Source organism: Spermophilus citellus (genome assembly GCF_964194105.1).
Source record: "Spermophilus citellus genome assembly, chromosome: 2".
In the NCBI taxonomy this organism is placed as follows: Eukaryota; Metazoa; Chordata; class Mammalia; order Rodentia; family Sciuridae; genus Spermophilus; species Spermophilus citellus.
In genome coordinates this window covers 50,046,037-50,060,345 of record NC_138183.1, presented here as the reverse complement: position 1 = coordinate 50,060,345, position 14,309 = coordinate 50,046,037, and positions in this window count along the sequence as shown.

Genomic DNA, 14,309 nt, shown 5'->3' with positions numbered 1-14,309 from the left:
AACCAAGTCAAGTTAAAGACCAAAAATAAATAAAAATGTGTAGTAATACAAACCATGTCTCAATAATAGCCCTGAATGTTAATGGCCTAAACTCACCAATCAAAAGACATAGACTAGCAGATTGGATCAAAAAACAAACAAACAAACAAACAAAAAGACCCAATAATATTCTGCCTCCAAGAGACTCATCTCATAGGAAAAGACATCAACAGACTGAAGGTGAGAGGTTACGAAAAATCATACCACTCACATGGACTGTAGAAGCAAGCAGGGATTTCAGTCCCCATATCAAATAAAGTAGACTTCAAGCTAAAGTTAATCAAAAGGGATAAAGAAGGACACTACATACTGCTCAAGGGAACCATACACCAACAAGACTTAACAATTATATATGCCCCAAACAATGGATCATCTACGTTCATCAAACAAGCTCTTCTCAAGTTCAAGAGTCAAATAGACAATAACACAATAATTTTAGGTGACTTTAATACACCTCTTTCACCACTGGATAGATCTTCCAAACAAAAGCTGAACAAAGAAACTATAGAACTCAATGATACAATCAATTACTTAGACTTAACTGACATATACAGAATATTTCATCCTTCAACAAGCATGTACACTTTCTTCTCAGCAGCACATGAGTCCTTCTCTAAAATAGACCATATATTATGCCACAAAGCAATTCATTATGATCTGCATTCTATCAGATCATAATGGAATGAAATTAGAAATAAATGATAAAATAAGAAATAAAAGCTACTCCAAAGCCTGGAGACTAAATAATATGCTACTGAATGAACAATGGGTTGCAGAAGACATCAAGGAGGAGATTAAAAAATTTTTAGAGGTGAATGAGAACACAGATACAACATATTAAAATCTCTGGGACACTATGAAGGCAGTTCTAAGAGAAAAGTTCATTGCATGGAGTTCATTCCTTAAAAGAAGAAAAAGTCAACAAATAAATGACTTAACATTATATCTCAAAGCCCCAGGAAAAAAAATGAACAAATCTACACCAAAAGCAGTAGAAGACAGGAAATAATTAAAGTAAGAGCTAAAATCAATGAAATTGAAACAAAATAAATAATTGAAAAAATTGACAAAACAAAAAGTTGGTTCTTTGAAAAAATAAATAAAATTGATAGACTCTTTGCCATGTTAAGGAAGAGAAGGAGAGAGAAAACTCAAGTTACTAACATACATGATGAAAAAAGAAATATCACAACAGATACTATAGAAATACAGCAGATAATTAGAAATTATTTTGAAAACTTGTACTCCAATAAAACAGAAAATATTGATGGCATGGACATATTCTAGAGTCATATGATTTTCCCAAATTCAGTTAGGATGATATACACAATTTAAACAGATCAATTTCAAGTGACAAAATAGAAGACTCCATCAAAAGCCTATGAACCAGGAAAAGCCCATAACCAGATGGATACACAGACAAGTTCTACAAGACCTTTAAAGAACTAATACCAATACTCTACAATTTATTTCAGGAAATAGAAAAAGAGGGAGGACTTCCAAATTCATTCTATGAGGCCAATATCACCCTGATTTTTAAACTAAGCAAAGACACATCAAAGAAGGAAAACTTCAGATCAATATATTCAATGAACATAGACACAAAAATTCTCAATAAAATTCTGGCGAATCAAATACAAAAACATATCAAAAAGATAGTACACCCATGATCAAGTGGGGTTCATCCCAGGGATGCAAGGTTGGTTCACATACAGAAATCAATAAATGTAATTCATCACATCAATAGACTTAAAGATAAGAATCACATGATCATCTCAATAGATACAGAAAATGCATTCAACAAAATACAGTACCCCTTCATGTTCAAAACACTAGAAAAACTAGGGATAACAGGAACATATCTCAACACTGTAAAAGCTATCTAAGCTAAGCCCCAGGCCAAGATCATTCTAAATGAAGAAAAATTGACAAGGATGCCCTCTTTCACCACTGCTATTTAACATAGTTCTAGAAACACTGGCCAGAGCAATTAGACAGATGAAAGAAATTAAAGGGATACGGATAGGTAAAGAAGAACTCAAATTAGCACTATTTGCTGATGATATAATTCTATACCTAGAAGACCCAAAAAGTTCTACCAGAAAACTTCTAGAATTAGTAAATGAATTCAGCAAAGTAGCAGGATATAAACTCAACACTCATAAATCAAAGGCAATTCTACATATCAGTGAATATTAGTGACAAATCCTCTGAAAGGGAAATGAGAAAAACTACCCCATTTACAATAGCCTAAAAAAAAAAATACTTGAGAATCTTAACAAAAGAGGTGAAAGACCTCTACAATGAAAACTACAGAACAGTAAAGAAAGAAATTAAAGACCTTAGAAGATGGAAAGATCTATCTTGTTCCTGGATAGGCAGAATAAATATTGTCAAAATGACCACACTACCAAAAGCACTATACAGATTCAATGCAATCCCAATCAAAATCCCAATGACATTCCTCATAGAAATAGAAAAAGCAGTCATGAAATTCATCTGGAAAAACAAAAGACCCAGAATAAGTAAAGCAACACTTAGCAAGGTGGCATCACTATACCAGACCTCAAAGTATACTACAGAGCAATAGTAACAAAAACAGTATGGTATTGGCACCAAAATAGACTTGTAGACCAATGGTACAGGATAGAGGACACAGAGACTAACCCACACAATTACAGTTATCTTATATTAGAAAAAGGCACCAAAAACATACATTGGAGAAAAGATAGCCTCTTCAACAAATGGTGCTGGGAAAATTGGATATCCATATGCAACAAAATAAAATTAAACTTCTATCTCTCACCATGCACAAAACATAACTCAAAGTGGATCAAGGACCTAGAAATTAAACCAGAAACACTGTGTCTATTGGAAGAAAAAGAAGGCCCAAAACTCCATCATTTGGGATTAGGCCCCAACTTCCTCAATAAGACTCTTGTAGCACAAGAATTAATATCATGAATCAATAAATGGGGTGGATTCAAACTAAAAAGTTTCTCAGCAAAAGAAACAATAAGTGAGGTTAATAGAGAGCCTACTAATTGGGAACAAATTCTTGCCACACGCATGTCAGATAGAGCAGTAATCTCTAGAATATATAAAGAACTCAAAAATCTTAATAATTCACAATAGCCAAACTGTGAAGCCAACCTAGATTCCCTTCAATAGATGAATGGATAAAAATAAGGTGGCAACCCAGTCAGAGTGACTAAAATAAAAAAATTAGAAGGAGATAAAATACATCATTTATGCACTGATGATGGGATAGGCACTCTGGAGAATAGTTTTACAGTTTCTTAGGAATTAAGGATACGACTATGATATGACCCACCTATTGTATGTACTATTGGCCATTTATCCTAGAGGAAAAAAAAATAAGTTCTGTTCATATAAAAGTGTTAAACTATCTTTGTAAAACAATTTTCCTAAAAAAATGCCTGTTCTTCTGTTGGTGGGATTATAAATTAGTACCACCATTAGGGAAATCAATATGGAGGTTCAAGGACAGGCATGGAAACACCATATGACCCAGCTATGCCACATCTCAGTATTTATACTGAAAAATTAAAGTCACCTTACTACACTGACACATGCTATCCATGTTTATAGCAGCATAACTATGGAACCAGCCTAGGTGTCCATCAACAGATGAATGGATAAAGAAAATGTGGTCTATATACATGATGAAATTTTATTTAGCCATAAATAAAAATGAAATTGTAATTTGCAGGAAAATGGGTGAAACTAGAGATCATCATGGAAAGTGAAATAAGTCAAACTCAGAAGGTTAAAGGTCATATTTTTTTGCTTTCATGCAGAAACTGGAGAGGAAAAAAAGAAAAAGAAAGGTGGGGGTGGATCTCCTAAAAATCAAAGGGAGATCAGTAGAGGAAAGGAGTCAAAGAGTGAGAGGTGGGGAGGGAGAGGGGAAGTGCTGGGGAGTAATATAGCCAAATTATATTTTATATTGTGTGCATGTACAAATAATGTAACAACAAATCCAATCATTATGTACTACTATAATGCACAAATAAAAATGTGGGAAAAAAATAAGGTGGCATATATACATAATGGAATATTACTCAGCAATAAAAGAGAATAAAATCATGGTATTTGCAGGTAAACGGATGTAGTTGGATAATATAATGCTAAGTGAAATTAGCCAATCCCAAAAACCAAATGCCGAATTATTTCTCTGATTTAAGGATGCTGATCCCTAATATGCTTGAACTGTAGATAGGGCAAAGGGGAACATGGAAGGGAGGGGGCACAGGGGTAGGAAAGTTGGTGGAATGCCATGGTCATCATTACCCTAATTACATGTAAGAAGACATGAAGGATGTGACTCTACTTTGTGTACAACCAGAGATATGAAAAAATTGTGCTCTATATGTGTAATATGAATTGTAATACATCCTGTTGTCATATATAATAACTCAAAATTGAAAAAATAAAGAAATTAGGAGAGCTGAGTAAGCAAGGTACCAGTGATGGAGAGCATGAGTACCTCGGCTTAGGTGGGGCCCAAAGATTCCTCCATTGCAGAGCCAAATGACAGCTGTTGGATTACAAGAGTTCACCCTATGGGGGAAGATGCTAATTTAGGTTGGTTTTAGTGCTTGTTTTCACCAGCCCTAAGCAGGTAGACTTAAAATACCTTGTCATAGTAAGAATCGTATGACAATATTGAAGAGAATTTGGGGAAAAAATCGTTTAGTCACTGATACGGAATTACTGTCCTAACTCTCCATTCCTATTACTCTTATATTCTGATCAGTTACAGGATCAGTCTTTCACCTGGAGCCAATTCCCATCAGGATAGCCATCATGAATATGTTGGTAATGATGATGATGTTGGTGCTGGTGATTATGACAATGGTGATGATGACAAGAGCTAGCACCTATTCAGTACTTATTATATTCCTAGCACTGTTCAAGAGTCATTTGATTCTCATGTTATTTCATTTAATTGTTTCAACAACTCTATGAGATAGATACTAATTAGTGTTCTATTTTACACAAGGACACCAAAGGTACAAAGAGATCAACTCACTCAAGGTTATTCATGGGTAGTAAGTGAAAAATTTGAACAGTCTGATTATAGAGTACATGCTCTTAAGCCTCATGCTATCATTTCTCATTTAAGCTCAAATCTAAGTGGCATTTGAGAGTAGGCTTGGTGACTTTGACTGAGTTCCCAGAACACCAGTGGTAAGTCCTGGCCAACCAGGTGCCCATTCGACTTTACTCTGCTTCGAAATCCCTCCCACATTTGATTTGTTTTCCTAAATCCCTTCCATCATCAGTAGGATGAACTTATTCAAAAACTGTGAAAAGCCAGTGGTAAAATTGGGGACAGATGGCAAATCTAAAAATGGGCTACATATGAGATAAGAAATCTATTCATGAAAACAAAGGAAACCTATTTATTTTCTTAGGAATAAAAATATGTAGGAAATTTTTTAGAGATTCACGTGAAAGAATTTAAAGGCTAAAGGTCATGATATGCGCGGTTTTCTCTAAAATAAAGAAAAGGTAAATGGCTGAAGAAAATATGGTAAATTATAACAATCACTAAGGCTAGGAATCAGTAAATGGGGTTTTATTGTAATAATCTACTTTGAACTACATTTGGAATTTTTATAATAAAATTAAACAAACTATAACATCACATTTCCTAATTCAGATACTATCATGCTTCCCCAATTTCTATAATAAGAGTATACACCTTACAATATCAATCATCTCTGAACATCATTTCTTTGCTGAAACATACTCTTTTCACAATGAGCGTATGTGAAGATTATACCTGACGTGTAATGTGCAAGTATATGACAGTCTCCCTGGACTATGCCACCTAGAAGCCTGCGGACTTGAGGTAAGCAACTTGCCATCTCTAGGCCTCTTCTGGAAAAGAGACTACAACTGCATGTACGTCCAGACTATTGTTAGGATTCAGGAGAAGCACATCAAATCTATCAGCTCATTGCCTGAAACACAGCGAGCACCCAGTGAACATTAGATATTTTTAGTTATGGTCAATATAAAAAACTTTACATCCTACCTAGTTTGGGACAAGGAGTCCCACATTAGAGTCAGGAGAAAATCACCACTTAGCAAGACAAGGCTACACAGAATACTCAATTTTCATCTTTCATGCCTCAAACAGAGGCAGAGTGTAGGTCTTTCTCTCAAACCAAATGGAAGTTGTTTTTCTTTCCACTACAATATTAATTCCCTTGATTAGTGAGCAGGGAGGCCATTGGACAATTTCTGAACTGTGAATAAGCAAACACAAAGGGGATGAAAAAGCTGGGCTAGTTGAACGGGCAATGCCCATTCCAGACTGGTGACACAACTTTGGGTTAAGAATAGTGAAGATAGAGAAAGAAGCTGTACTGAATATTTCAACATATTCTTTTGGCCGTGGTCATTCACACCCAGACATGTGGACTTAGGGAAAAGCCCTCTCTTCTAGGGATACTCATTTCAGAGGTGTGCCTTTAAGTGAATTGATAAGTACCCTGAAGAGAAAACTTGCCTTTGACAAGTCCCCTTCCCTCTCCTCAGTGAATCTGGGTCCAGGGCTTTCATCTTCTCATCTTTCTTCTTAGGTCCCCGTTCGTTTTGTGATGTGCTGTTAAGCTGTTTTGTTTTGCTTTCTCTGGGAGGCCTGCCAACCCTGGCCCCAGAGAAGGTTTGAAATGATGAGATTGAAAGTTCTGAGACTGTGTTTCAGTTCCCTTTCTTCTCCAGGCTTTCTTTATTTAGCTGCAAGTCCTCTGTTGCTTTATATCTTCTCTCCCATATGTTGTGCCTCTACAATCAGAGACTGCTAAGTCATAGAATCATATACTTTGAAGCGAGGCTGAGAGTACTCAAACTCATCTACCCACTTTAGAATTCTCGTTTATACCAACTCAAACCCATCTTATATTCAAATATGACTTGCACACACTTCGTAAAAAGGATTTCACTGTAGACTGTATGCTAATTACATTTTAAATTTAATTTTTAAAAAGTTTTTCCTTATGATCTAAGAACTGTAACTAGTTCTAATTCTAGCTAATGTAGTCGCACGCTGTGTTTATAGAATACTTCTTCCTCTCCCACCTGTCTTCTCTGTCTCTGAGTTAGAATGCCATTTTCTGAACATTATGGAGTATTGAAGGTGTGAAAATGGAGGGTGGTCATAAAAACATACAGGCACATGGGTTTTGCAGAATTCATTCATGTATTCAAGTCACAATACTGGTGAGGCACTGCACTATGTTCTGGGGATATGCAATAATACACACAGTACTATCCTCACAGAGTTTACAATCTAGCACGAAATATAACATAAAAAAGATCTGAAGGCAACAATGAGATAAAATAAGACTGAAAAAAGGGGCACTTTTCCTAGGCCAGTTGTCAAAGTATTTCTGGGGAAAGAAATACTTAACCTGAGACGTCAAAAATGTAAGAATTGGCCTAGCAGGAGAGCATGTGTGGAGGAGACAGAGTAGGGAAGAGAGATGGGGAAAGTACATGCGTTCTAGGCTGGTGAAGCAGTATGTGGGCATGAACTTGATATATCAAAGGAATTGCAGCAAGATCAGTATAGATTTTGAGCAAGGGAAGTGTCTTCCAGGATGAAGTGGGGTCTTGCAGGGCACTAAACTTTACTCTGACAGTAGTCAGAAACCAGAGTAGAATACTAAGCTAACTCATAGATCTCAGACATTTTACCACTGTGGTCTCTCTGTTCTGGACAGGCTCTCACCATTATGCTTCTGATATAGGGCAGAGCTCTAACCTCACCCTCCAGACAGGATCCGGAAAATGCAGAGTAGCCTGGGCCACCCTTGTCTTTGTTCTGTTGCTTGGACGATCAGTTTGTCACTTTGTGTTGTATCACACAGACCTGTGGTCAGCTAAAACCAATACCTAGTTTGGGTCAGTGTTTTGACCCTAGATGGACTACAGGTGGACTACAAAGGAAACTTAATTCAAATAGAAATACCTGGGATTAAATTTCTCTTCTATTTCTCCATCCCATTCAGCCATATGACTAAAAGAGTTCTGCTTTCATTCTTTTTTTTTTCTTCTGAGTTTTTCTAATTATGAAAGTACACTTGAAAATACATAAAAATATAGAAAAACAATAAAACTAATTAATATCTCAAATAGAGTTATCCACTGTTATTTACATCACTTGCTAAATATCCTTTTCTTATGGTTGGGATCATACTGTAATATAGTTTTTTTTCCTTAATTTTTTCAGTTGTCAATGGGCCTTTTTTTAAATTTATTTATAGGTGGTACTGAGAATCAAACCCAGGACCTCACACATGCTAGGCAAGCACTCTACCACTGACACCCCGAGCCCCATAATATAGTTTTATAGCAATTATTATTAGATCATAAGAATATATTTTCAAATGTCATCAAATGATCATACATACTTTTTGTTTCAGGACATTTAAGGTTTGTTTTGTTTTGCTTCATAAATACAATGAATACCTTTATATTTAAATATTTGCTTGCATTTAAGAGAAGTTCCTCGGAATAGAACTCTAAAACCATTCAAAACTTATTTGATGCATATTTTTAAACTTTATTACAAAATTAATCGGCTAATTTACACTTATACCTCTATCTGCATCGTGTACTCCAAAATAATGAAATAAAAAGTAAACGAAACTGCTTAATTAGAAGAAATATTGTTTTATTATTGTCTTGACTTTAAACTCTAATTACTGGCAAAGTGAAAGATTTCAAATCTTTAAGAAGCCACTTGTATTTCCTTTGTGTAAACTGTCAGTACTTACTCTATGTATTGTGGTTTCATTGATTTTCTTCTAAATTCATAGAATCCTTTCATGTATAAAGATGTTAAGCCTGAGTTTGTCATCCCGATATATTTGGAAATTTAATCTTGGCTGTGATTTTTCTAAAAACTCCAGATAAGTCTTAAAAATACAGCCTTAACTGAACATATAACATTTGACTACTACTGCAATGAAACCTATAGTGATTTCTTCATTTGATTTACTTTCTCTTTCAGTTTGACACAAGCTTAAAAAAAAAAAAGAAACAAAAAAACACTTTCATAGACTTCAGTTTAAATAAAATGTATATAAACCCCTTCAAATGCAGTTAGAAATAAGTCAGGAAGATTCTTATTTCTCTAATAAAACTAAGGACTTAAAATGTAATTGGAGGTATGAGTTGGGGCCTGCCAAGGCTGAATTCCAAGACTTGTCTTAATATTTTACAATGTGTATGTGTGTTTCTTTAAACGGAGCTCTGGAAAAGAAATCAAGATTCATGTAATTATTTATTTTCTGGTACATGGTAGCTACTCAGACACCATCAAATGATATTAACTTATTTGATGAAGTATTTGTTTAAATTCTCATCTTAAATCTATTTTCCTTAGCAAAGACTTTAGGACCAAACAGCTCTGACCATATTTTCTAATGTGTAAAGTGATTTCAGTGTTTTTCTCAGACTACTCCTGAGAGCAAATGTAAAGTATACAGCAAGCGCCAGCACATAGTAACATCAAACACAACTCCACCTCTCCCTCCTGTCTCGGCGGTAGAAGACTGAAGTTCCTCAGAAATAGCAGGTGTGCTTTTGAGTATAACCATTCTCTATTGGCATCAACCCTGAGGGCAGGCCAAAATGATATCTGACTAGAAAAATAAATGGTGGTTGAATTTTCCTGGTTATTCACTTATTTCACAAACTTGAGAATCAAATGTGTGGGAGTGTGCAAGGCACTAGTAGACACAGAAGAATAAAATTCTTGTTGCATTGATTAAACAGGATACTACTTCACCAGTTAATACTCTGAAATATATTTAATTGAATGTTGGCACTAGGTCTAGCTCTGCCTGTTGTGCTACTCCAGTCTGAAATTTCCCTGGAAAGAAGGAATTATTACACTGACCACTAGTACTGAGGTATAAAAGTGCTATGTGATAATCTAGAAGAATCAGAGAAAATAATTTATTTATTGAGCCAATTAAGTGTAGAGACAAGGGTTCTTAGTATACACATGGTGCCATAGACAGCAGAAGAAATAACATGTGTGATGCTGATTCATCTTTCTCAAATAGAGCAGAGAACTGACTACTTTACCCTCTGTGGAATATTCAAGTTTCTGGAAGCAACACTGCTTTTCATAGTAAGTACAATGAACTTGGATGGATTTGATTTAATTGTCTTATGATTCATATTTTTCTTGCACAATATTTTTTATCTTCAAGATGTGTATTCTTAAAGCTTTGTAAAACTGAGAAATTTGATTTTAGAGAAGAATGGTAAGAAAGGAGACTACCTCTTACCTACTCAGTTTGTTTTACTTAATAGAATAAGAACTTGAGTTTTATGACCTACAGAACACCTATTGCCAATAATGGAATGCTCAGATTAAACTTTTTTTTTTAAAGGCAATTGTTTTCTGAAACTTGGCAAACCCTAGTTAGAAGAGTACTTGTAAGAGAAACACAGAGCTTTTTCTTATTTATTTCAATATGGGCACTTCTGATCTTCCTCTAGTACCTCTAGATCAATCAGGTTCTAGATTATTTGTTTGTTATTTCTAAAAGCAGACCTGACTTAGCACATTAAATAATTTCCACTGGAGGCTCTTTATTCCTATAAGAAACCAGCTACTTAAATATCATTTAAGCTTCACATCTTAAGTGAACTGAAGAGTATTGCTGTTGCAACCACGATGGTTTGCAGTCTCAGGTTTCTCCCTCTTTTAATCCAGTTGTGTTTGTGATTATCTGGGAGCTGACATGAAATCTGATAATTAGAGCATTATTAGTAAAAGTCACCTTTTCAGATCATAAGTCTTGAGTATATAGGAGATCAAGTCAACAGGAAAACTAAACTTAGAAGAAAAAGCAAAGGACATACAAGAAAAATAAAGAAAAAAGGAAGAGATAAATAGTAAAGAAAAAGAAAAGGGGAAAACTTTAGGCTAATGTGGATATGTTTTAATTAATTTGGTTATTTTCTGAATCTTTTGCAATTCCCCATCAGTACACCAGAAAATTGGTTTTACCTTATGTTGGGATTGTGGGAAGTTTTAAAAAGAAACCTGGGGGGAAAAATGCATTCTGCTGTCATGTATAACAAATTAGAATAAATTAAAAAATTAAAAAAAAAGAAATTTGGGAAAAACAAAAATCTGTCCTGGCATCTGTGCATAGGCAATGTGAGGTGTTTTATTGCTGATTTTTGTCATTTTATAAGTAAAAGCCAAAGTAAACATTTGCAAAAATAATTTCATCAATACTACTGATTACATCTTTAAGGCAATAACCACTCCTGAGATTGTGCTTGAGATAGGAATCATTAACATTTCCTATCTGCACCCTTTCTAATCACTATGTGCCTTCCAATATATACATGTATTCAGAAGAATATATGCTTGATTCACCTAAAAATTTGTAAATATAATTGCTTGGTACATTCAAAATTCAGCTCAGTTTTTACATGTGGGGCAAAAAACAGTCTAAACAATCTAGAGAGTGTGCTGTGACATTTGAAGCTGATTTTGACATGTTCAAAAACATAGCTGAAATTTGGTTATCATATAAACTTTGCTTACTACAAAATATCTTTTCTTTTGACCATTCTCCTTTTATTTTCACCTTATTCTGAAACGTGTAGAAAGGAATGCCAAATATTCATTCCTTCCTTTAATTCACATCTTCTGTCCCTGACAGTTTGAAATCATAACACTGACAGATGTTTTAAAAGTAAAAATAGAATAGGGGAAGATTAAAATTACAGAGGAACAAAATTTCAAAAAGCTAAACTGTGTACATTATTTACCTGATATCACTAAGAGGATGCTCCTCATAACGTGCAGAGGATTGCCTTTAGCTCTTTAGCTTAGTTTTACTCTGCTTTACTTCAAGGAGTTTGAAAGAAGAGAATCTCAAGGACATCTTTTAGGTACTGAATAATCTTGGTTCTTTCTTACAACATTATTGTACTTCCAACACTTCACCAAATAATCCAGGAACATATTTTATTAATTTATTTGGTGGGAGGGTGTGCGCGTGAGTGCGTGCACAGGTGCATGCGCACGTGGCAGGAAGATAAGAGGGAGAGGAGATCATCAGAAAAGGCTTCCCTGGTAATGTTGTGATACACAGAATAACAACTTCATTTGAAGACAGTTTTGCTATTGACTTACTGAAACACTTTTAGGGCATGAGGGGTTTGTAAAAAATTATCTGAAAGTACAAACAAAATCAGGATATCCCCATATACCTTTTTCTTTGCTGCCATTATTTGGTTTAAATCTTTTTTTAAGAGAGGGAGAGAGAATTTTAATATTTATTCTTTAGTTTTCAGCAGACACAACATCTTTGTTTGTATGTGGTGCTGAGGATCCAACCCAGGCCGCACGCATTCCAGATGAGGGTGCTACCGCTTGAACCACATCCACAGCCCCATTATTTGGTTTATACTAGACTTTCACATTCACTTCATTTTAGGGTATTTGACATGCAATAGATTACGTTTCCAACAGACACACAGTGAGTCCTTCCAAACCAATCATTTGTAACTTTTCAGAGGAGAATACAAAGTAATTGTTTTCACATAAGCTGAAAACACACTGGCTTGGTCTATATTCTCTGGATTCTGGAGGAAAGGTGCATATTTGTTTCTCTAAAACTTTTGCTACATCCCCATTTCTGTTTTTCACACTCCCAATGTGGGATTATGTGTGTGTGTGTGTGTGCACGCGTGCACACACTTGTACATGGTGTCAGTTACTGCTGTTGTTAAAGGGGTTTCAGCCATGCATGAGGGATGAGAGAATACAGACTAGCTTTTAGCTAAAGGTAGCTATAGGTAAGTGACAAACTGTCAATTATCTCTGAGTTTTGAAAGTTAATAAGGTACATCTTTGAAGGTTGGCTTCAGAAAGAAAACTCTGAATGTCCTAGCAGCATGATAAAACCATTAGGAAATGTTCTTCTGTTTTACTTAATTTTCCTTCAGTTTGAAAATATCTCCATTTTGCTTTACAGTCATAAGGCTTTCTTGCTCAACCAGGGCTTGCTTCCTTTGTTTCTCCCTTCCTCTATGGCCATGGTGTGACTGGGAGTCTCCAGCAGGAAAGCAAATTCTAGAGATGTGAGATAAAAGGAAAAGTTTATTGTGTGTACGTGCATAAGTACAGTTAAAAATAAATGTTTGAACAAGTCCACAAAATCAGAGCCAAAAAGGAATAAAGAAAAGAAGAACTCAAAAGTTATGCTGCCATTGCTTTTTGTGGATACCACATTCTACCACAGGTTGGATATTTGTGATGACAAATGTTAGCATTTGTACGTCAGTCAGTGGGTGCATTTTAAACATAAATAGTATTAAATGTTGTAGAGAAAAACTCTAAGTCCCCTTCCTCATTCATTTTACAGACATTGCAATGGCATCAATAATGATTGAGTCTTAATAGTTCACTGTAACTGAGTGTAGATATCTGTATAAAATTCATAGGCATTTCTACTGTACCAGATGATGTGATATGGTGATTAAGAATCCAGATTGGATCCAGACTTCCTGAATTCAAATCCTGGCTCTGTCCCCAAGATCTACATGACCTTGACAAAATAGCTTAACCTCCCTTTAAATCAGTATTCTCATCTGTATAACAGTCTTCCCAATAATACCTATTTCATTGAATTGTGGAAATTAAATGAGTGAATGCATACAGGATGCTTAAAACTGTGCATGGTATATAGAAATATTCAATAAATATTAAGTGTTGTTACTCTTCCAGCAATTCCTGCTAGAATTTTTAGGATGAAAATAATGACTGGGTATTACTGTATTTTCTAATTTTCTACTTCACCCATATCTTGTCTGTAAGTCTCAGTTTAGCTCAACTTAGGGTTATGATTCCTGTTATTATAGGAAAAAAAAAACCTTCAAAGTTGAGAAGAATTTAGCATTGTATAGTTGGATCCTGCATGTTGTAGCCATCCCAGATATATTTTTTCAGTTTCCCGGATTAGCTTGATTCTCTGTATTTATTTATTTATTTACTTGCTTATTTATTTATTTATTTATTTGTTTATTTGTTTATTTATTTATTTATTTATTTTGCAAACCCAGTTCCTGGTTCCTAAGGTGCAGTTTTAGCCACATATATGAATCGCCTACTTGGCACTGCATCCTCCTATTTTTGCCTACTTCATCTGTCTGTCTACATTATGATTTCCAGCTGACTCTGTCCCTTGAAT